Here is a 22,904-nt window from a genome sequence, read left to right as displayed (position 1 = left end):
AACCTGAACAAGTGCCCATAGAATAGATGACCTGGATATTTGTTTTGATAATAAATAGTTTTCAAGACGAACACCTTGTTATGGGCCGTGTACGTTAAGGTATTAAAATGTAATGAATAATACTGTTTTAGGTAGCATATTGCGTAGAGATAGTAATTGTGCTAAATAGAAGCATCTAAATAGTAAAGACTAGAAAGCGCTCTGGGTTTGTGTTTCCCTGCCTCGCGTTAGCTTTGCAGCGGCGCGAAAACACACGTTATTCTGCTGACCAATTTCAGGTTCCCTTTGTTCCTTGTAAAGCTGTATTTTGAGTAAGGTGCGTTTATATAACATTGTTCGTTTGACTACAATTTTGCCGAGACAATAAGGTCACGTTGCAATGCAATGGACAATGGTGACCGAGTAACCCGTGCCCCTTGTACTCAAATGTGCAAGTCACGTAGTCAACGTCATTCTCTCCTATCTACTTCAGCCCGGTGCTCCGCGACCAATAGTAGTACACCGCAGCTCGAACGTACTTAAGCGAGGTATCGGCAACCTCGTTAATTTAGGTTATAGAAATTGTAAGTTTCCAACAGCCGACCACACCCACAGAATACGAGCACAGCATATTTGACAGAACGCTTCCAGAGGTGCTCTCCATGTACATATCTCGAAAGATCATTGATACACGTGCTCTGCCAGCACAATAAACACATCACACGCCTAGTTTTACATGTATACGACCCCTGACAGGGCAGACAAAGCGGTCATTTCTCCTGCCGTAGTGCAAACTAGCGCGGGGTAATTACTACAAATTCACTGCAAGCGTGCAAAATGTTCGCGTGCGTGCAAATGTACCGCAGAACACACCAGCTCCTCTTAGACGCTTTAAGATATACCCAATGTGGTGGCGAGTGAAAGCGACCAATCTGCTGTCCATGAAAACAAATCCACCTTATACGTTTGCACTAGATATATCCCGACGGATCTATCATGGTGGGCCGATACAATTGACCACGTCTTACAAATTTATCAGAATTCTGGGCTACAGTGTCTCACCTGCACACTAACGTGTAAGCAACTATCCTAAAGGGAAGAACGGCGCCTCGTGCCCATAAGAAGAACATGTACTTCCGTCTCCTTTTTGATATACATTCCCCCAAACCTGGCTTCCCCACCATGCCGCTTCCGAGGAGAACAAGTGATAGATTTTATTGGTAAGGGGTGCAACCGTGCCGCACTCATCATCATCATCTTCATCACCATCAGCCTATCTACGCCCACTGCAGGGCAAAGGCCTCTCCCATTATTCTCCAATTACCTCGGTCCTGTGCCAACTGTGACCCATGTATCCCCGCAAACTTCTTAATCTCACCTGCCCATCTAACTTTCTACCGCCCTCTGCAACGCTTGCCTTCTCTAGGGATCCACTCTGTTACCCTTAATGACCAGCGGTTATCTTGTCTTCGCATTACATGCCCTGCCCACGTCCATTTCTTCTTCTCAATGTCTACTAATATGTCCTTAACACGTGTTGGTTCCCTCACCCACTCCGCTCTCTTCTTGTCCCTTAATGTTACACCTATCATTTTCCGCTCCATTGCCCGCTGAGCCGTTCTCAATTAAAGTTGAGCCCTACATGCCGCACTACATTTTCACAATTACTTCCAGTATTGTTACGACCTCTGGTAGAGAGCTGTGACCGGCGCCTACCTCGCTAATCAGTGGCTTTCACTGCTGAACGCCAATTAGCCAAAACAGCTCAAGACGCCATGAACTGAAGAATAATACCATTGCTTTTAGCGATAAACCTGTTGGTCTCTTCCTGTGTGGTGAATCCAACGTCAAAAACACGGTTAGCTTCGCCATAAGCTCGCTCTCCCTTGTCCGGTACCCTTCTTACCCCGTTTCTCTCCAAAAACGAACTAAGTTATCTTACAGCGTATGAGATTGTGGGTCTAATCATTGATGTCACTTAGAAAATTCTATTTTTGTCTTGTCAACCACGTCGTAATCCTCTGCTTGAGTTGGGTCAGTGTTGTACACTTCATGTGTATGAAGCAGTATTAACGACCAATGCCCTGTTATCCGCCGCAAGTATCGCAGCGGTGCTGATTCATCCAACACTCGTGTGACAGAATCACTCCCTTTCACACCCAGTTGCAATGAAAGTAATCTGCGACATGCCGCCTGTTGCATATGCATAGATAAAGGACACTCAGCGCCTGGCACACCGCGGTGTTTCGTGTAATTCTCTCTACACTTTTTGTTCGCGCATGCTTGTGTACAGAGGACTTCCTGCCGGTACAAAAGTACATTTATTAATATGTGGGTGCGCGTGCATGCTCGCGCGTGCCGGTGTTTGTGTGTCTGTAATATTTGACCGAAACTAGGAGAGTCGAAGTAAAGCGTCGGTGAAAACGGCAACCCTGAGGGAACCCAGTGTAAACTTTTGCTTATAAAATGCCTACATAACCACGACACATAGATTTTACGCCACGACCGTAATAGATGTGCTACTTTTAAGGAGTAAGTCGGTAAAGAAGTCAATTTTTGTTTTATTGGCAGTATTGTTAGTGGCCACCCTGTATTGTTGCTTCCTCCGATGCTCTGAGAGTAATATTCTCGAGCAGCCCTCGTGGTAGCACCGCCACTTTAGCACTGCGCTGTTCTGCAGGGGTTGGAGCTTTGACATCATAAAATTTGGTGGGCTTTTTCTCATCATGGTCATAAAATATAACGGTCTTTGTATGAGACTTCGAGGTGAGGTTACGAGCACGGGCAGGTGTTGTGTTCCTGCTGACCTATGCAAAAAAGCGCGCGGTGTCAGAACTGCAGCAATGGAGCTCAAACGCGCCGAAATTATAATAACCCCGGGGCACCAAAATAATTTTTATGAGTTGCCAATGCAAAATGCGGAACTAGTTGCCTCGCGTGCAGAAGGACCCTGGTTCGAATTCCGGTGCTCGACAATTCCCGTCGGATTTAAAAAAAAACTCCTCGTGTTGATGGAATTGCAGAATGAGGCTTCGGGTGCGGCCTGATCCCGACGGCCACTGCCGGATACGCACTCCCTCACCAGAGCAGGTGTGGCCACCGTGGTGTAGTAATGGCCACAACCTCCCATGAATACGCCAATTAACCCATAGCCCTCAGCCTCCAGTGGCTGCGAAGCAACTGACCACGTCAGCGGTCAGACCTGTGACGGAGCAGAGGGTGCTAAGAATACCTGGAGCCGGGCAGGCCGCCATTGGAATCTGAACTTGGAAACGTTTAACGCGAGAATTTTATCTAGCGAAGCGTGTCCAGAGGTGGTGTTCGAGGAATTAAAGGGCATTAAATGGGATGTCATAGAGCTTAATGAGGTTAGGAGGACAGGTGAAGCCTTTGCGGTGCTGAAAAATGGACACGTCCTGTGTTACCGTGGTCTAGTGGACAGAATAGAAGTAGGAGTGGGATGTCTGTTCAATAAAAGCATAGCTGGCAACACAGACGAATACTATAGAATTAGCGAAAGGGTAGCCGGTCTTGCAATTAAGCTTATTAACAGGTACAAACTCAAGGTGGTACAAGGCTACGCGTCTACCTCCAGCCACGACGACCACCTAGTTGAGCCCTTCTACGAAGATGTGGAACCGGCAATGGCTAAAGTAAAAACACAGTATACCGTAGTTATGGGAGACTTCAATGTTACAGTAGTCAAAAATCAGGCTGAAGACAAGGCAGTTGGGAACTATGGTCTGGGTTGCAGAAATAGTCGGGGGGACCTACTAGTCGAGTTCGCATAGCGCAATATTCTACGCATGATGACTACGTTCATCCGCAAATGGGAGAGCCGGACGTGGACGTGGAGGAGTCCGAACGGGTGCATAAAAGTGAAATAGACTTCAGATTATGCGGTAGCACTGGCGTCGTGCAGGATGTGGAAGTGCTCGGAAGGGTAAGGTGTAGTGGCCACCGTATGGTAAGATCTCGAATTAGGCTAGATTTGAGGCGGTACCGCAAAAACCTATTACGAAAGAAGCCGATTAATGAGCTAACAGTAAGACGTAAATTTGGAGAATTTGAAATCGCGCTGCAGAACCGATATTCAGCTCTTACAAAGAAAGCAGAGTTTACGAAACATGAAGCGAGCGACAACCTTACACGCATTATCACTGAGTGTGCAGTAGAAGTCGGGGGCACGATGGCGAGAATGAATACTCGTAAAGCCTAACCGGAGACGAAAGATATAATTAGTAAACGGCAAATCATGGCAATCTCCACCATCGCTGACAAAATATATCTAGCGCAGCTTTCGCAGGTAATCAATAAGCGTAAGACAGCTGACATACGTAAGTATAATATGATGAGTATCGAATGTGCATTAAAGAATAGAGGCAGCCCGAAATCAGATATATGTACTTAAAGACATGGAAGGCAATGGCATCACAAATAGGGAAAAAATAGTTAGAGTAGCCGAGGAGTTCTATAGAGATCTGTACAGTATCCGGGACATCCAGGATAATGCCGAACAACGATAAAGTAGTTCAGAGGAGATAGACATTCCACGAGTAACGACAGACAGACAGACAAAATAAAGGGCTGTAAAATAAAATGAAAGCCCAACCCGTAACACATACGTATCACGGCTGACTCCGATTAAAAATAAACAAAATGGAGCAAAGTCAAAAATAGTTTTTACGAGACAGGAAAAGAAGAAAGAAAGAAGAAAGAAGAGAGATCTATCACGCGAATCCGAGCCAAGAGAGGGGACGCAATCAGCGGTATTTCTTAAAACTAATATGTGAAAGCGTTATGAATAAACATGTTGTTCTTCATACATGTGATCTTGATATGCAAACATATATGCAGTTTAAGTGCTTCCTCGATGGTGCTTCCTCGACGATGCTTCCTCATGCTCCATGTTGAGTCTGCTTGATCAGTTGATCCTTACGGGTAGAAGAATTAAGGATGGATTTGAAAGGAATGAAACGGGGCAAAGCACCTGGTAAATATCAGATAACAGGAGACCTCTTGAAGGATGCTGGTCAAATTGTACTAGTAAAACTGGCCTACCTGTAGACGCCATGCCTAATGACCGCTAGTGTACCGGAATCTTATAAGAACGCGAACATAATCCCCATCCGTAAGAAAGGTCATATGAAGGACTTCAAAAAGTACAGGCCAATCAGCTTACTGTCAATCGACTACAAGGTACTTACCAAGGTAATCGCTAACACAATTTCTACCACCTTAGATTTCAGTCAACCTAAAGAACAAGCACGGGTCGATAAAGGCTGTTTAACAATGGACCATATTGACACGATCAATCAGGTGATAGAGAAGTGCGCTGAGTATACTCAACCCCTATATATAGCCTTCATAGATTATGAGAAAGCATTTGACTCGGTCAAAACCTCCGTACTCATTCAGGCATTGCGGAACCAGGGTGTAGACGAGCATTATGTAAGAATACTAGAGGATATTTACAATGGGTCCACAGCTATCATCATCCTCCATAATGAGATCAGTAAAATAGCTATAAGCAAGGGCGTCAGACAAGAAAAAACAATCTCGCCAATTTTTTTCCAAGCATGTTTACAAGAAGTACTCAGAACATTGGATTCGAAACAGGTGGGAGTAAAGGATAATGGAGAATACCTCAGTAACCATTGCCTTGATGGCGTTGCTGACGTTGCCTTGCTAACTAACTCGGCAAACGAATTACAAAGCATGCTTACGGCACTGGGCAAATATTGTAGAACCATGGACCTGAAAATATTATGCAGAAAAATAAAGTAATCATCAATAACCTCGGGACAGCACAACGGTGTGAGATAGATGGCAGGCAGTGGAATTGGTAAGCTAAAATATATACTTAGGCCAAGTTGTGACCTTAGTTCCCAAGCATGAGGCAGAGATAACTAGAAGGATAAGAATTGGGTGGAGTGCATTCGGCAGGAATTTTCAGATAAGGAATGGCAGCCTACCATTGTTCCTGAATAAGAAAGTGTAGGAGAGCTGCATCTTACGGGTACTCACCTACGGGACAGAAATATGGAGGCGCACTAAGAAGGTTCAGCTTAAATTGCGGACGACTCAGCGAGCAATGGAACGGATAGGTTTAACATTAGGGACAAGAAGATAGCGGAGTGGGTCAGGAAACAAACACGTGTTAAAGACATATTAGTAGAGATTAAGAAGAAGAAATGGACGTGGGCAGGGCATGCAATGCGAAGGCAAGATAGCCGCTGGTCATTAAGGGTAACAGAGTGGATCCCTAGAGAAGGCAAGCGTAGCAGGGTGCGGCAGAAAATTAGAGGGGCAGAAGAGATCTAGAAGTTCGCGTGGATAAATCGGTCGCTGCGTTCCGGAGCCAGAGCACCGAAAGCGATTATTGGCGGAATATCGGCTACTCACACCTCTCCCTGTTTGTTCTTTCTTGCGTGGAATTCCTTGCCGAGCAGTTCCACAGTCCGGACCCTTACGCCTTGCATTCCCGCAATTTGGGAAATTTCGTGAAGTTCCATCTTGTTTCGTTATAATAGCGCAAATGGAGATAATTAGTCGAAAGTGATTTTGCAAACCGAGAAAGAAAAAAAATATAAGTATATAGAGGAAATGTCGAAGCGTGTAACGCCGTGTAGTTACACGATCATGCATATATCGTAGAAGTACCGCATTTAACTCTTATAACAGCCTAAATAAAGATGATCGGTTTATAAAATTTTCGAAAAACCAAAAATATTAACAATAGCAAGCAATAGCGAAAATGGCAAACCATGTAACGGCCTTCATTTCCACAATATTGAAGATTTCGCGGAAGTTCTACCTTTTACCGTTATAATAGCGTAAATGGAGATAATCAGTCGGACATAATCTTGAAGACGAAACAACAAAAAAATAATAAAAGTAGCAATATTGGCGAACTATATAACTACCTGCATTTCTTCAATAACGAGATATCTCGGAAGATCAGTTTTCAATCTTACAAGAGTGTAAATACACATAATTGGTCGAACAGTATTCTGAAACACAAACTAAGTAAATATTAATAAAAATTGTGGTTTATCCCTTTTTTGTAGGAATAGGTAAAACACGAAAGTAAAAGGTGCCTTCGCAGGATCAGTTGAATGTTTTTTATGCATTGATATGAGCTTGCACATAGTTATTTATATTTCGTCGGTATGACACCTTCAGTATTAGCAAATTAAACCCTAGATTGCACGGGCATGGGCACTGCGTAAGCTCGAATGAAACGACGTGCGCTCGCAAACCATGCGAACGGAACTGAAGGGGTGTCCAGTGAATGGTTTGGTGTTCCCCCGGTCCGCTGTAGCGAAAGAGCATGATTTGAGGGGCAGTCTTGTGTGTGTGCTTGGTAAGCGCCGACCTGCTGGCGCCTCGCTTTGGCAAATGTGCGACCACTGCGCTCCTGCTCCGTGTAGTGCACGGCAGACGGTGGCGTTGCGACGAGCGCAGCTGGCGCCAAATCTCAGCACGCTTTAGCACTATGATGCACTGTTTCGCTTCACTTCTCTTAGACGGCAGCAGCATCTAAATGGAGGAGGTTATGGGAAGGATATGGCGCGTTTATTCAACTCTCTGCGCTTCAGCTCAAAGGGTCTGGCGAAGCGTCTGACACCTCCCGTTGCGGCGACGGAGATCCCGCCTCGAATCCTGGCGTAGCCGCTTCAATGGGACTTTTTCTGGTGATGTCATTGCCGTGACTGATATGACGTCAGTCAGATCTTGGGGGATCCCGGCATAAAACACTTTCGGGTTAATATGGATAAAGGCGAACCGCATAGCGCTCTGTATTTCCATAATATTGGGAATTTCGCAGAAGTTGTCCTTTCAACTCCTATAATAGCGTATATGAAGATAATATGCAGAACAAACTATTCGAAAATGAAGAAAATAAGAAATACTATACAAAAACTTGCGAAAACGGCGAAACATGGAGCACCCTGCATTTCCGAAGAAAGCAGATTTCGTGAAAGTTGTACCTTTATTATTATTATACCATATTGAAAAAAATCCGTCCAGTCGAATTTTGAAAAACCTAGAAATAAAGCTTCCGGGAACCCCCAGATGTCCTGCTGACAAACCTGGGAGATTTTAGCTTTCTCGGCTGGCAACCTGAGAACCGTGTCAGCTGACCTGACTGCATATAATCAAGCACACTTCTTCGACACTTCGGGTCGCCGCACCGCATTAGGAATGTTGCTCTCACAGCTTCCATTGATACAGGTTATGTATTTTCAAGGCTCGGGTTACCATAGCAAGACTCCTGGTCTCGTTGCGGTGTCGCGGCCACCCGACATGTCCAGCAGTATAAAACTGTTGTGTCTGAGATTCCAAAGTGGACAGGTGCCGCCGCGTATTGAAATTCGCGCAACTACACGCGTGAGTTCCCCAGTGCTACGATGGGTGGCGCCACGTCCCCGGTGGGCACCTTTCGGGAGACAATCACGTGACCGTGTTTTTCCCCGCCAACTCTCTCGGCACGGTCTCCATCTTGTGCACCGCAAGTCATGTAAACCTCGGACGAATAAAGTAATTTGCAGTACTCACAAAGTACTTAACATTGGCGACGAGGCGGATCACCCGCGGCAGGGAAACCCCCAGTGCATCCAGTAAGTCATGGCTGGCCGCCAGCATGATTTTTCGTCACGTTTAGAGGAGTTCACGGGCTCCAACTGGTCATCGTGGTTCGGCCGACTACAATTCTTCTTCGAGGCCAACGATGTGACCGACCCTGTCAAGCAACGTGCACATTTGCTTACACTGTGCGGTGCTCACATTTACGACGTGGTTTGTGCGCTACTTCAACCGAAGACGCCGGACCGAGTGAGCTATGCCGAGATCGTGGCCGCACTTCAGGCGCACTACGACCCTCGCCCGTCGGAGGTCTACAGTCGTGCCATGTTTCAAAGGCGGGATCAGCTTCCAGGCGAGTCGGTGAACGACTACGTTGCGGCACTACGCAAGTTAGCTACGAGCTGCAATTTCGGCACGCTGCCGACGGCAACAGCACCCCCGGCGACGCAAGCTGGTGGAGCGGCATCAACACAGCAGGGAGCTACGGACTGCAATCCAACGCTTCTGCCGTTAGATGTAATGTTGCGGGATCGCTTTGTGTGTGGTCTCCGCGACGAGAACCTTCAACAGCGACTGTTCGCAGAGAAGGAGCTCACGTTTACAAAGGCCTACGATTTCGCTATTCGAGCGGAAAGCGCCGTCCAGCAACAACAAAAGATAAAAACTGATCACGCGGAAGTCAACAAGGCAGCAGCGCACGCCAGCGACAGCGCTACGAACTCCAAGGCGCATTCTCAAGGACAACGTTGTTGGCGCTGCGATGGATCCCACAGTCCCAAGACATGTAAGTTCATCAAAACAACGTGCAATTACTGCCGGAAGCACGGCCACATTGTTAAGGCTTGTATCTCAAGGAAGAAGGCTGAGAAAAAGACGTACCAGCGCAGCATTTCCTTAGGAACTTCACAGACTGCCAACGTGACGGAGCAAACCAAACCAGACGTTTCAACGCTCCATGATCTCTGTACAGTGGCAGACGGGTTCAACACCCCGAAGTTCACCCTGAAGCTTACAGTGCATGGCAAACCAGTGACTTTTGAGGTTGACTCCGGTGCAGCGTGTACCATGGTTAGCAGAGACACTTTTCAAACTGTGTGGCCAACGCACGCACCTACACTGCAGCAGGACGACATTCATCTACGCACCTGGTCAGGTCAGCAACTCCAAGTCATTGGAACAGCGACAGTTAATGTTGTTCACAAGAACGCGACTTGCCAACTACCACTTCTTGTTGTCCAAGGCACAGGATGCAGCTTGTTGGGACGCAACTGGTTTGACAAGCTGGGCATCGAGCTTCACGGCAATCACCAGACAACGGACGAAGGCATTTTGACCAAGCTGCTACGGAAGTATGATGACGTTTTTTGTGAAGACACCACGGGACACACAGGCCCACCAGTAAATCTGGAACTGAAGGAGGGGGCAAGCCCCAAGTTCTTCAAGGCACGGCCTGTGCCCTTTGCCATGCGCGCATCATCGGAGGCGCAGATTGACAAGTACGTAGAAGACGGTATTTGGGAGCCTGTCCAACACTCAGACTGGGCTACACCACTAGTATGGGTACGGAAAAAAGACGGAAGCTTGCGTGCCTGCGGTGACTACCGCTGTACCGTAAATGAGGCTGCGAAGAAGACTTCATACCCCTTGCCTACAACAGAGGAAGTGTTTAGCACTTTGAAGGGAGGGCAAGTTTTCAGCACCTTGGACTTGGCCCAAGCTTACACTCAACTTCACGTCAGTCCAGAGACAGCACAGATTCTCACAGTCAACACCACGAAGGGTCTGTACAAAGTTAACAGGCTTCCATTTGGCGTTTCAGCTGCTCCAGCAATTTTCCAGCGCTTTATGGAGACGACCTTGAGCGGCTTGCCAGGAGTATGTGTTTACCTGGATGATATCATAGTGAGTGGAGCAACAGCGAAAGAGCACAAAGACCGTCTTGCGGCAGTTCTGGAGCGGCTGGCCCAGGCAAACCTTCGACTGTGCAAATCCAAGTGTCAGTTTGGTGTGGCTGAAGTCAAGTTTCTTGGTCACAAGATTGATGCAGCAGGGATCCACACGTCAGATGACAAGGTTGAGGCCATCGTGAAGGCACCAGCACCCACAAGTAAGCAAACACTGCAGTCTTTTCTGGGCATGCTGGCCTTCTATGACCGCTTCCTGGAGCGCCGCGCTACAGTGGCGTCAACACTGTACGAGCTGCTGGCGAAGGACAAAACTTGGAAATGGGAGCAGCGGCATCAAAAGGCATTTGATGAGCTCAAACAGTGCCTTTTGTCGAGGACTGTCTTGGCACACTATGATGAAAGCAAGCCCCTCTTAATTTCATGTGATGCTTCGCCTTATGGCGTAGGTGCCGTGCTTGCTCAGCTGGACAGTCAAGGCAGAGAGGCACCAATTGCATTCGCATCCCGGACATTGGGTTCCGCTGAGCGTAACTACGCGCAACTCGACCGGGAAGGACTTGCTGTAGTCTTTGCAGCCACTCATTTCCACAAGTACATTGTGGGCCGAGAAGTCACCTTTTTGACGGATCACCAGCCGTTACTCGGGATTCTTGGGCCACGAAAGCCTGTACCTGAGATGCTTTCGCCCAGGATGAAAAGGTGGTGCCTCAAACTCTCAGCGTACAACTACAACCTCCAGTATCGCGCCGGTAGTCGTCACCAGAATGCGGATGCGCTTAGCCGACTTCCACTGCCAGACCGCATTGAAGAACCTCACCCACCTGGAGACATCCTAATGTTTGAGGCGTTACCGCGACCACCGTTGACAGCTGACGTTGTATCCACACTCACTCAAGAGGACCCCATTCTTGCGGAAGTCTTTTCAGCAGTACAGAATGGCACCGTGCAGCGATTACAGGGAGACAGGTTCACTCCATACCGAAGAAGAGCTACCGAACTTGCTATCCATCGAGGATGCATTAGCTGGGGCTCAAGAGTTGTCATACCTGCGGCAGCTCGAGAACAGGCCATGTCCTTGGTTCACGCGGGACATCGTGGAATTGTAGCCATGAAGGCTTGTGCGCGCAGTTACCTTTGGTGGCCTGGCTTGGACGCCGAGATTGAAACAACTGTCAAGTCATGTAAGCAGTGCCAGCGCACCCAGAGCGATCCCAAGAAGGCTCCAGTTCCAATTTGGACGCAGCCGACGACACCATGGCACACCTTGCATGTGGACTTCGCTGGTCCGGTGGAGGGACATACCTTTTTGGTCGTCGTCGACGCTTTCACCAAGTGGTTGGAGGTGCGACCAGTGAACAGCCCGACATCGACAGCAGTCATCAGTGTGCTGCGTTCTCTGTTCGCCACGTTCGGCATACCGCGTAAAGTTGTGTCGGACAATGGGACTGCGTTTGTGTCTTCGGAGATACAAGGCTTCTACAAAAGAAACGGCATTCGGAGTGTAACGTCAGCCCCATGCCACCCTGCTACGAATGGGCAAGCAGAACGTTATGTAGGAGAACTGAAGAGGGCGCTCGCAAGAGAACCGTCCGGTTCGCTCAACGTTCGCTTGTCGCGTTTTCTGTTCAGGCAGCATACCACTGTGCATCAGTCGACAGGCATAACACCCGCTAAGGCTATGTTTGGGAGGGAGCTACCAAGCCAGTTGGACCTAGTCAACGCATCTGAAGGACAAGAGATGACACAAGCTGAGCTACCCCAAAGCCGTACACTCGTTGAAGGAGAAGCAGTATGGGTCAGGCAGTTCAGCAAAGCCAGCAGGGGGCCCGACTGGACAGAAGGAACTCTGGTTAAGAGGATGGGTCACCGATCCTGGCTTGTGCAGTGTGCAGGAAGAACGGTAAGACGCCATCTGAATAAGCTCAGGAAGCGTGCCGGGGAAGTGACCCTGGACAGACAAGCCTCAGCGACACTCACATGGGGCATGGACAGTAATCCAACGGGAAACACACTAGCGAAGCCATCATCACGTCAACCGGAATCTGGCACACCAAAACGTCCAGCACGGATTAGACGACAGCCTACATGGTACAAGGCATCCTTCTAAGGGGGGAAAAGTGTTGTGTCTGATATTCCAAAGTGGACAGGTGCCGCCGCGTATTGAAATTCGCGCAACTACACGCGTGAGTTCCCCAGTGCTACGATGGGTGGCGCCACGTCCCCGGTGGGCACCTTTCGGGAGACAATCACGTGACCGTGTTTTTCCCCGCCAACTCTCTCGGCACGGTCTCCATCTTGTGCACCGCAAGTCATGTAAACCTCGGACGAATAAAGTAATTTGCAGTACTCACAAAGTACTTAACAAAAACCGTTTGCGCGAGCAGCACTGTATTTATGGCGAACGCTATTGCTTTGAAAGGTCATTGAATCGAATCCAGGTCCCATGACGAATGTCCAAGAAAAAACCTTGACATGGTATTCAATGCCGTGCAACGCTTGGAACAAGCAATATGAATATGCTGGAATCTGTGAATAAAGTGTTACAACTGGATGGCTTGCTACGTTACAGCCTACCAGTTTTACAGCGGCTATCGACTTCAAGCAAAAAGCAGCTTGACGGAGCAAGAAATAATTGTCTGCGCGCCTGTCTTGGTCTGCCTAAGGGCACTTCGTGCACTGGTACAGTTGCGGAGGCTGGTTACTTGCCCTTGGATGTTCTCCGGCTGCAGGAAACAGTTCGAATATACCTGAGGCATCAGTTGCACTCACAAGGCAATGTCTTGGCCCGTAATGTACAGCGCAACGAAAATTCCAGCTTCGCAGAAGCGATAAACTCTATAAACATTTCTGTACCCCCTCAAGCACGACAAACCATGCCGTCTGATTTCCCTCCCTGGACTCTCTCACCCCTTTGCATAAACATTAGCGCTCCTGGTCTTAACTCCAAGAAAACTCTGCCACAATTTTGCCTCCTCCAACTCGCGCTTGCCCACATCAATGCCCGATATTCACATATGGCCCACATTTTTACTGACGGCTCAACTACGCCTCACGGTAGTTCTTCTGGCGTCTTCATTTCGTCGACCGGCAAAGCCTTGTCCTACCGCCTGGAACGAACAACCTCATCCACGTCTGCCGAGCTCCATGCACTTAAACAAGCCCTGCGCTACATTCTTCGGCAGCCACCAGCCGAATGGGCTATATTCACGGACTCGAAGGCGGCGTTGCAAACCTTACGGCGTGCCAGCTGCTTCAGCCTTCACGAGCATGTATCCCGTGACGTCACGTACCTGCACCATCTCGCCTACGTCGCCGGTCACCGAGTGACCCTACAATGGATTCCTGCACATTGCGGCATTCTCGGCAACGAGAAAGCGGATGAGACAGCTCGCAGAGGCCTACAGCTGCGAAATGTAAGAAAGATTTTTTTCACAAAACACGAGGCCGCGGCGCTAGCGAAGGAGCTTGCCTTAGCGGAGCGAAACCGCCTCGGGTCTTGTCCTGAAACTCGGCACCCTTTCCTGCACCATATAGACCCTGGACTCAGAATGAGGCTACCAGAGCGGATTCCACGTAAGCTTGAAACCCTTTACCACCGGTTGCGTCTCAACGCAGCGCTCACGAACTCTTACCGCCATCGCCTCGGTCTAACTGCAAACCCCTATTGCGATAATTGTGGATTGCCCGAAACAGTAGAGCACGTCCTTCTAGAGTGCCCGGCATACATCCAAGAAAGAACTCACCTCGCAGAAAAGATTGAGTGCCTCAACAACGCATCTATATCTTTGAAAGGTCTCCTTGGACCCTGGCCCTCTCCATCGTCCCAGAGAAAAGTGTTGGTTGCTTTATTTGACTATTTACACGGAATCGGCCTCGCAGAGACAATTTAGAACTTTACGTGTCAGATCGTGTGGACTTTTAAGTCACCACGCAAAGCTTCGTGTTCACTTTTCTTTTAATCTCTTCTTTTCCCATCTTTCTTCTGCCCTACTTCTTTTAGGGCCTTTACTCCCTTCTCCCCATCCCCGCAGAGTAGCATGCAGGCGGTAACATGTCGGCAAACCTCTCTGCTTTCATCTAATAAAGAGCTCTCTCTCTCTCTCTCTCTGGATACTCTGCTAAGAAACGGTCTTGAATCACTAAGCAAACGCGCAAACAAATTCGAATGCAAACTTGAGTAATTTGCCTCAAAACGAACAATCTCGAGCCAGAACAATAATGTAACCAAGATGCAAAATCAAATACAGCATATACAATGCAAATTTGCATCGGAAGCTTTTTTTAAGTTCAAGTTTATTCAAAATAATAAATACAGTACTATTGAATACAATAAAGAGGCTAGAGAATGAGGTCCCAAAGTTAAAAAAAACTATCGGGGGGACCTCCTACGACAAAACAGATTTAGGGAATATTGCATAATGAAGATTAGAAGACTAGAAGCAGAAGCCCCAGACTAGAAGCAGCAGCAACGAGCATGACACGTCGGTAATGCACGATAAGACTCACGATTTAGAAAACCACTCAAGGCGATCTAACCTTCCCTTTTATGGTATTCAAGATGAGGGTAAATTGGAAGACTGGGAAACACCCCAGCAAATAGCGACAAAGTTTTGCCAAGCCAAAACTAGGTTTGTGAAGAGCCTCAATAGCGCGTGCGCAAAGCCACGGACAATGTCCCAATAAAGGCCCTAAACCAGTTATTAAAGATAAAGTTTTACTACTTTCCTCCAGCGATGTTGTGGAGGATGCTCAAACGACCTTTTTACCGGAGACACACCCCCGACGACACACCCCTCGAAGAGCATCGCGTGATTCGCCGCGCTCGCGGTTGGCGCCTGCGGGCGCCGACAGCGGTCGCGAGCTTTGCTGCGGCCGGGACTCCCAACCACACCCGCAGCCTCCAATGCATGCGGCGCTGGGGCGTTTCGGGCAACGTAAATCGTCTCGCGCCTGGCGAAGGGGAACGGTGCATTCGCCATGAATGAACGCCGCGTCCACCCGGCTTCCTTCTTTAAGCATTGCGCGGAACCCAATGGCTTTCAGACGTGGTCGGCAATACTGCTAAATCAAAGGCTAACCAAGCGCAACTAAGACTCAACAAGACAAAGCCAAGCTCTTGCTTTGCATATCCAAGGTTATGGGGGCTAAGCCGCAGCAATTTTTGTGAATTTTTTAACGATACACAAATACACGCATGCTCAGTAATGAACACGGGTTAAAAGGTACGAATTTTGGCATTATTCGCGATTACTCCGAATGTGTTCGCGATAAAAACCGGAAACTATGGCAGTTTTCTACAACCATAAAAAACATAATGGCCGTGTAAGGTGCGCCTTGAACGAGCTAAGAATCAATAAGGAAGTGTACTATTTGCCAAAAAGTCGACGGACCACCTCTCAGGCAGCCGGAGCGGCTGCTGGGGTGCACCGCGGCGCTGTTATCAAGTTATGCTCACTCACGACGAGATTGCCTCTAGTGACACCAAACTTTCCCCTGTCTTTGTGTAAGTGCTTGTCACGCGTAATAAATTTCTAGTGCAGCATTTGCCTTTAATCCAGCATATGGCCCAGGCGCGCTGTAGCGGACAGCCGCAGGACAACAAACCGCGGCGCGAGGAAGGAAGGAAGACCAGTTCTCCTTTTTCTAGGCGATTTATATTCGCCTCATGCTGCGTATTAGTGCATGTCGCATGCGACCACCGCTGCTCGAGTTTAGACAAGCTGGCACAATACACCGTAACGACGGCTACCATTACGCTTCCTCTTTCACGCCGGAGCGATGTTATAGTGTGCAAATGGCTTTTCCGGCATCGTGTCCGGCTGTAGGTTTATTATTCGTATAGTGAGTCCTCTGAAGACTGCTTTAATTGCCTACTAGGATATGCTTACGGTGACGAACTCTTTTTACAGACGTACCACCAGGATGAGTGATTGTGAAGTCGAATGGCAAAACATAAGGTACTCCTGAAAATTTGTTCAAGAAATCTGATAATACTTGCATTCAATGGTCGTCGGTGGGACAAAAAGTTCCCGGCTACAAAGACGCCTTGACGCACGCACCTTGGCATGAAGTCACACAGTGCTGCCGCTATCTCCGAACGCCCGTGCACCGCCTTCCACTCTTCCTTTAGGGCGAGCCACAGCTTCTCCGCTGTGCCACCGCTAAGGCGTAGTGAGGCAAGCGTCTTCCAAAGCAGCCCCCAAATGTTTCTGATGGGGTTGTTGATTGATTGTACGGTTTAACGCGCCGACGCAACGAAGGCGATGAGGCGCGCCGTAGTGGAGCGCTCCGGATTAATTTTGACCACCTGGGGATCTTTAACGTGCGCCGAAATCTCGTGCACACGGGCGTTTTTGCTTTTCGCCTTCATCAGAAAAGCGGCCGCCGTGGCCGGGAATCGAACCCGCGACCTTGTGCTCGCAGCGCCACGCCTTAGCCACTGAGCCACCGCGGCGGGTCTGATGGGGTTGTGATCAGCCCCAATTAGGCGGCCAGGGCATTTGAGGCACGCCGCAGCGCTCCAGGTGTGCGCTCCCAGTGCGTGCTTTGTGCACGGAGCTCTGATTGTGCTGGAGCAGGTAGCATCCATGCTGGAATGGGCCGCCCAGGACGAACGGAATCAGGGGCTCGGTGAGGTCTTCATAGTACAGTCAGGATCAATTTGAAGGTTATCGCGGGAGCACCGACCAAGCAAGACGACAGCGCCGTTCCGTGGCACTTTTTTCGTTCGCCTTTATGGGATTATGCCACCCCCTCTCACTCCTTGGCTGTTCCATACAATTCACTCACCCCCTTCTGCAAGGGCTGACTACCACAGTTCTTTTTTGCATTCCTTTTTGGATGACGTATCCGCTTTTAGTTCCTCGGCCAATTGATAACTACGAAGCTACCGCAACAATGCATCATTGCGGAAGAAAACTACAAATTTTTTTAGACTACAATACCCCTGCATGTTGACGTAGTTTCTCTGAGAAAGCTGTGTCATCAGTGTGAAATATATCGCTGATTGGAGAAAAGAATAAAGAAAAAAAGAAACGAGCGCGGCTGTTATCGTTTCTGACGGCTGTGCGCACAGTGCATGGAACAGCCAAGGAAGATGCAAACATTGCATGATCTCGCTGTGGCTGTGGCTTTGCACAGTCGAAGGTTTGCCTGGGCCAGCCGCTCCAGAACTGCCGCAAGACGGTCTTTGTGCTCTTTCGCTGTTGCTCCACTCACTATGATATCATCCAGGTAAACACATACTCCTGGCAAGCCGCTCAAGGTCGTCTCCATAAAGCGCTGGAAAATTGCTGGAGCAGCTGAAACGCCAAATGGAAGCCCCGTTGAACGAGCCCTCCATCTGCACGAGTGGGCCCAGGCCATCTCAACTGATGGCACCCCACACACTGACCGAGTAACGGCCGCTGCTGAGCACGCTGTGGATTTAGGCGGGGTTTTATCTCAGAGTAGGAGAGAGCAAGCATTAACATACGTCGTGTGCAAAAGCGTGGAGCGTGCTCAATCAGCTGCGGAAAAAAATTCAAGGTGGGGGCTCAAATTACACAAGATTAACAAACAACCCACAGTGATATGCAATAAGCGCGGATGCAACACCTAATTGGTAGTCAATGCTGCAGCAAATCAAGTCTCGAGGCTGCACTGCATTGTTAAGACCACAACGCGTTGCGAACCGTCCATGTGTTAGAGCACTGAAAAGGTAATCAAACTTAACCTGGTATTCTGAATCCTTCCTCCACACGAACCTCCGGTGGAGCAGGCCCTAGAAATTGATTTCCCCATGCATAGGCAATGGGGAATCCTTCCCTTCAGCCAAGTGCAGGGAGCAATCGGAGTGGAGACGGGACTCAGAATACGGCCCTTAATCTGCGATTCCTGTAATCTTCAAGGGTGCTAGGTCATACCTGCTCTTCAACCGGCGCCACACAGGCTGTTGCTGGACCCAGCGTGTAGAGAAGGCAGACTCGTCAGTGAAAAGCACATCTTGCCACTCCTGTGGCAACCACTGCTCAAAAGCTCGGGCGAAGTTCAGTCTCTCCTGCCGCTGCTTGATTGTCATGTCCGGTTTCAGAGCGGCAACGCAGTTCATGAGACCCGCCTCTCGCAATCTCCTTCTGATTGTGTCGCAGGAGCAACTGTGCTCCAAACCATCGTGGATCTCGCGGACGTTAAGAAATGGGTCGAAAATAGTGACAGCAACTATTCATTTTTCCTATACCAATGTTGTGAACCTTGGCCGCCCACTGCGCTTAGCATCCAAAGTTATCCCATCTTCATCCCTATACGCTGTAATAATATCGCTTCCCACGTTTCGGCTCCTACCGGGGCGGCGGCAGATTTCACGCGGAGGGACTCGTTCGTGGGAAAGTCGAACGATCAGCCTTCTCTCCTCTATCGGCACCCGGTGTAGAATTCTGGCGAAGTAAAGAAGCCAATGCGACTGTCGGGGCTTTTAAAGATTTTTTAGACTGCCAGTAGACAATAAGCAACACTGGTTCTATTCTTACATTAAATTTATTAGAACAGTTTAGCCCAAGCGCTTTCCGGTGCGTTCTGCTATACAGATATGTGTGCGCCCTGCTATACCCAAACTGATATATCCTGCCATTGGCAACTGGCAGTCTAAAAACCCATAAAGTCCCGAACGGTTGCATGGGCTTCTTTACATTCAAGAATGCCACCCAGAGTGCCGATAAAGGAGATAAGGCTGATCGCCCTGTTTTGCCTTGAAGGTGTCCCTCAGCGTGAAATCTGCAGCCGGAGCCAAACAGCTCCGGCAGGAGCCGAACATCGGTGAGCCGCATTATTACAGGGTATAGGGATGAAGATGGTAGAATTTGTTATGCGAAGCGCAGCAGGCGGCCGAGATTCACAACATTGGTAGAGGATGAATTGATAGTGGCTGTCGCTATTGTCGACCCATTTCTTAACGTCAGGGAGATCCGCGATGCTTTCGAGCTCAGTTGCTGCTGCGACACAATCAGAAGGAGATTGCGAGATTGCGAGAGGCAGGTCTCATGAACTGCGTGGCCGCTCAGAAACCGGAGATGACAACCAAGCAGCGGCAGGAGAGACTGAACTTCGCCCGAGCTTTTGAGCAGTGGTTGCCTCAGGAGTCGCGGGAGGTGCTTTTCACGGAAGAGTCTGCCTTCTCTACACTCTGGGACCAGCAACAGCCTGTGTGGCGCCGGTTGAAGAGCAGGTATGACCTAGAACCCTTCCAGATAACAGGAATCGCAGGTTAGGTACGATTAACTTTTCAATGCTTTAACAGATGGAAGGTTTGCAACTAGTCGTGGTGTTAAGAATGCAGTGCAGCCTCATGACTTGGCATGGGTGGAGCATTGACAAGCAATTAAGTGTTACATTCGCGCGTATTGCATATCACTATGAGTTGAATGTAGCGTTTGCGTAATTTTATCCTCCATGTTTATTTTCTTTCCGCAGCAGATTAAGTACGCTCCACGCTTTTCGACCCGACATATGTTAATGCTTGCTCTCTGCCACTCTGAGGTGTAACCCCACCTACACCCACGCCGTGCTCAGCAGCAGCCGCTATTAGGTCAGGGTCTGGGGTGCCATCAGTCGAGATGGCTTGGGCCCACTCGTGCAGATGGAGGGCTCCTTCACCGGGGCGAGGCACTTTGAAAACCTCACCGAGCATCCGTTCGTCTGGGACGGGCCATTTCAGGATATATGCTACCTGCTCCAGCACAATCAGAGCTCCTTGCACAAAGCACGCACTGGGAGCGCACTCCTGGAGCGCTGCGGCGTGCCTCACCTGCCTCAGCCGCCTAACGGGGCTGATCTCAACCACATCTAAAACATGCTTAAGAAGATGCTTGCCTCACTGCTTAAGAAGACGCTTGCCTCACGACACGTTTGCTGTGGAACAGCGGAGCAGCTTGGCTAGCCGTGAAGGAAGAGTGGGTAGCACTGCGCGGGTGTCCGGAGATAGTGGCGCCGATGTATGAATACATGTCAAGGCGAGTCAGCCAAGTCCTCGCTATTGCCGGCAACTTTTGATTCCACTAAGGACCATTAAATGTCAGTATTATCAGATTTGATGAATACAGTTTCTGGAATATCTAATGTTCTGCGATTCGCCTTCACAGTCATTCATCTTGGTAGTACACTGGTAAAAAAATTAGTGCCCTTCTACTCTGTGAAGAAGGAGTACCTGCAAAGCTGGACGAAGTCGACGGAGTGCACGCAACCAAACACGTTTATCGTAATTTGTGATGGAGTATATTTCCTAGCCAATTAACCGAATAAACCTCTGGAGGATCCAACTTTTTTTCTTCCAGATTTTCGTGGAGCGCCTTGTGTACCTCCCGCGTCGTACGCATTTTATTCTTTGTGCAATGCCGGGGGTTCAGGCTCTTGCCGCAACTGTAGTAATAACTTTAAAGAATGACGTCATTTTACGTCTCAGCCAACCGAACTGCGTGACTTGGCGTTTTTCTACGTCCATAGATCACGATACGGGTTTTGCGTCGGTAATCTGAACATAGCCTAGCACAAAAACCCAATCCGCTCTACAATAAGGACTCCAGACAGGTGCCATTGGGCCGTTTAACGTCAGCGTTTAAACCTTGCACCACCACAATGGCCATACCATCCATCAGTGCGGGCATGAAACCTATTGGCGGGGAGCGCGACAACGGATGGCGGTTTATTGAGCATGAACGAGTCACGTCTACGATATACAGCTATTTTGGTACATTTAGCACAGACCTATCTTCCCAATATTAAGATATGCTTTATAGGAAACTGCACTCAAGAGGAGGGTACCAGGAGGAGGAAGAAAACTTCATTAGACATTAAAATCGAGCTGATTAGTGAGCCGGGTCCTTGGTCCAGAACAAGAGAGTAGGAGTAATATTATTTTAATTTATAGAACGCCATACCGAGTGGACCAAGATTTGTTCTTTACTCCTGGAAGGGTTGGAAAACAATAAAGAGCTGCTTGGGAATATTAATCGGTTTCGTTTATCTAATATATGCACATATACTATTTATTGCGTTCGTTAGCGAGTATATCGAGCCTTCAACACCGTAATCATGTCAAAATTTTTCCGGTTTAAGGTCAGTTCATTATGCTAACGATAGTTACGATAGAAATTCGGAGCACAAAAGCCGCCTTCGACTACTCCGGACAACGTTGTCCAGGGTGCGATCGCGGTGGCGTAGCACAAATCTTCCAATTGTATTTGCATGTGAATAAACAGCGCAGGCTGCGCAGGCTACGGATATGCACCTGCGAATATTAAACGAAAGCGAATGTGTGAAGAAGGAGCGTATGCCATACAGCTTGAAGAAAATATCTGCACGATCTTTGTGATCCTCCCAAACATCCCCAAACCTGCTAATGAGACGTTTGAGACGGTGCAGAAAAATGAATGCATTGAGCACAAAAAAAAGACATTTAGTCAACGATAACGAAAGAAATAGAAGACAGTCGCTTTATTTCCAACTGTGAGATGCGCGTGTAGAAGCCAGCTACTTCGTACATAGCCTTAGACTGTTGAGTCTTCATAAGAGCATCTCAAAAATGCTGTAGGGAAGCCTACGGATTTTCAATATTTATCGAGGAGCTCTGAGCCCTGAACCTCGCGAATTTATTTATTTTTATTTATTCATTTATTCACAGTACTGTAAGCCCTGTCGGGCTGTTACAGAGTGGGAACTACATCATACAATGACAATTCTAATTTACCAACAAAAGATTTAACTGTGTCTACATTTTCAAAGAAATCAGCGGCAAGGCAGTTCCAGTCGACAATCGTTCTGACAAGAAAAGTGTTTTTAAATGTGTCAATTCTTGGTGTATAGGGCCTAATAACGTGTGGGTGATTGGTTCGTGATGAGACTCTTCCTTGGGGACTAGGAAGGAAGAGTTACTAGCTAGAAAGGAAGAGTTACACAAGATGTTCCGACCGATGTCCTGAAGAAGTTTTCTCTCACGTCGTCTGTTGCAAACTTGTGAGGGATGCAGCTTGTCAGATGTGTCAAAAGCTGGCAAAAATAACTGAATTACTAGAAATGTGCTTTTTAATGCCCTAAACCATCAAAGCGAGAGATTTCTAGCTCAGGCACTGCTGCCCCGCACAAGCGGAGTGTAGCAGACGACAACGGCGCGAGTCCTTAAGCCGGCGTGAGAGACAGGGGGCGCCACTCAAACATCTCATCGCCAATAGTTACACGTGCACTCCTTCCCTCCTCCCTCCCACTATTCTCCCCTACAAACCTGTATACGCATAAACAGGCAACCGGTCATGTTCACTTGCTTAGAAGTGACACACGCCGTCGAACACTTTCAATGAAAACCCTCTGGAGACGTTCTATTGGCTCAGGTCGGCGTTCCAAGCAGGCAATTTGCTGTTCATGCGGGAGGGATTCCCCGCTACTCCACGAACTGAACTTGAG

Source organism: Haemaphysalis longicornis, unplaced genomic scaffold (genome assembly GCF_048455015.1).
Source record: "Haemaphysalis longicornis isolate Haplotype H1 unplaced genomic scaffold, Haemaphysalis longicornis Haplotype H1 scaffold_3, whole genome shotgun sequence".
Taxonomy (NCBI): Eukaryota; Metazoa; Arthropoda; class Arachnida; order Ixodida; family Ixodidae; genus Haemaphysalis; species Haemaphysalis longicornis.
This window is presented reverse-complemented; position numbering follows the sequence as displayed.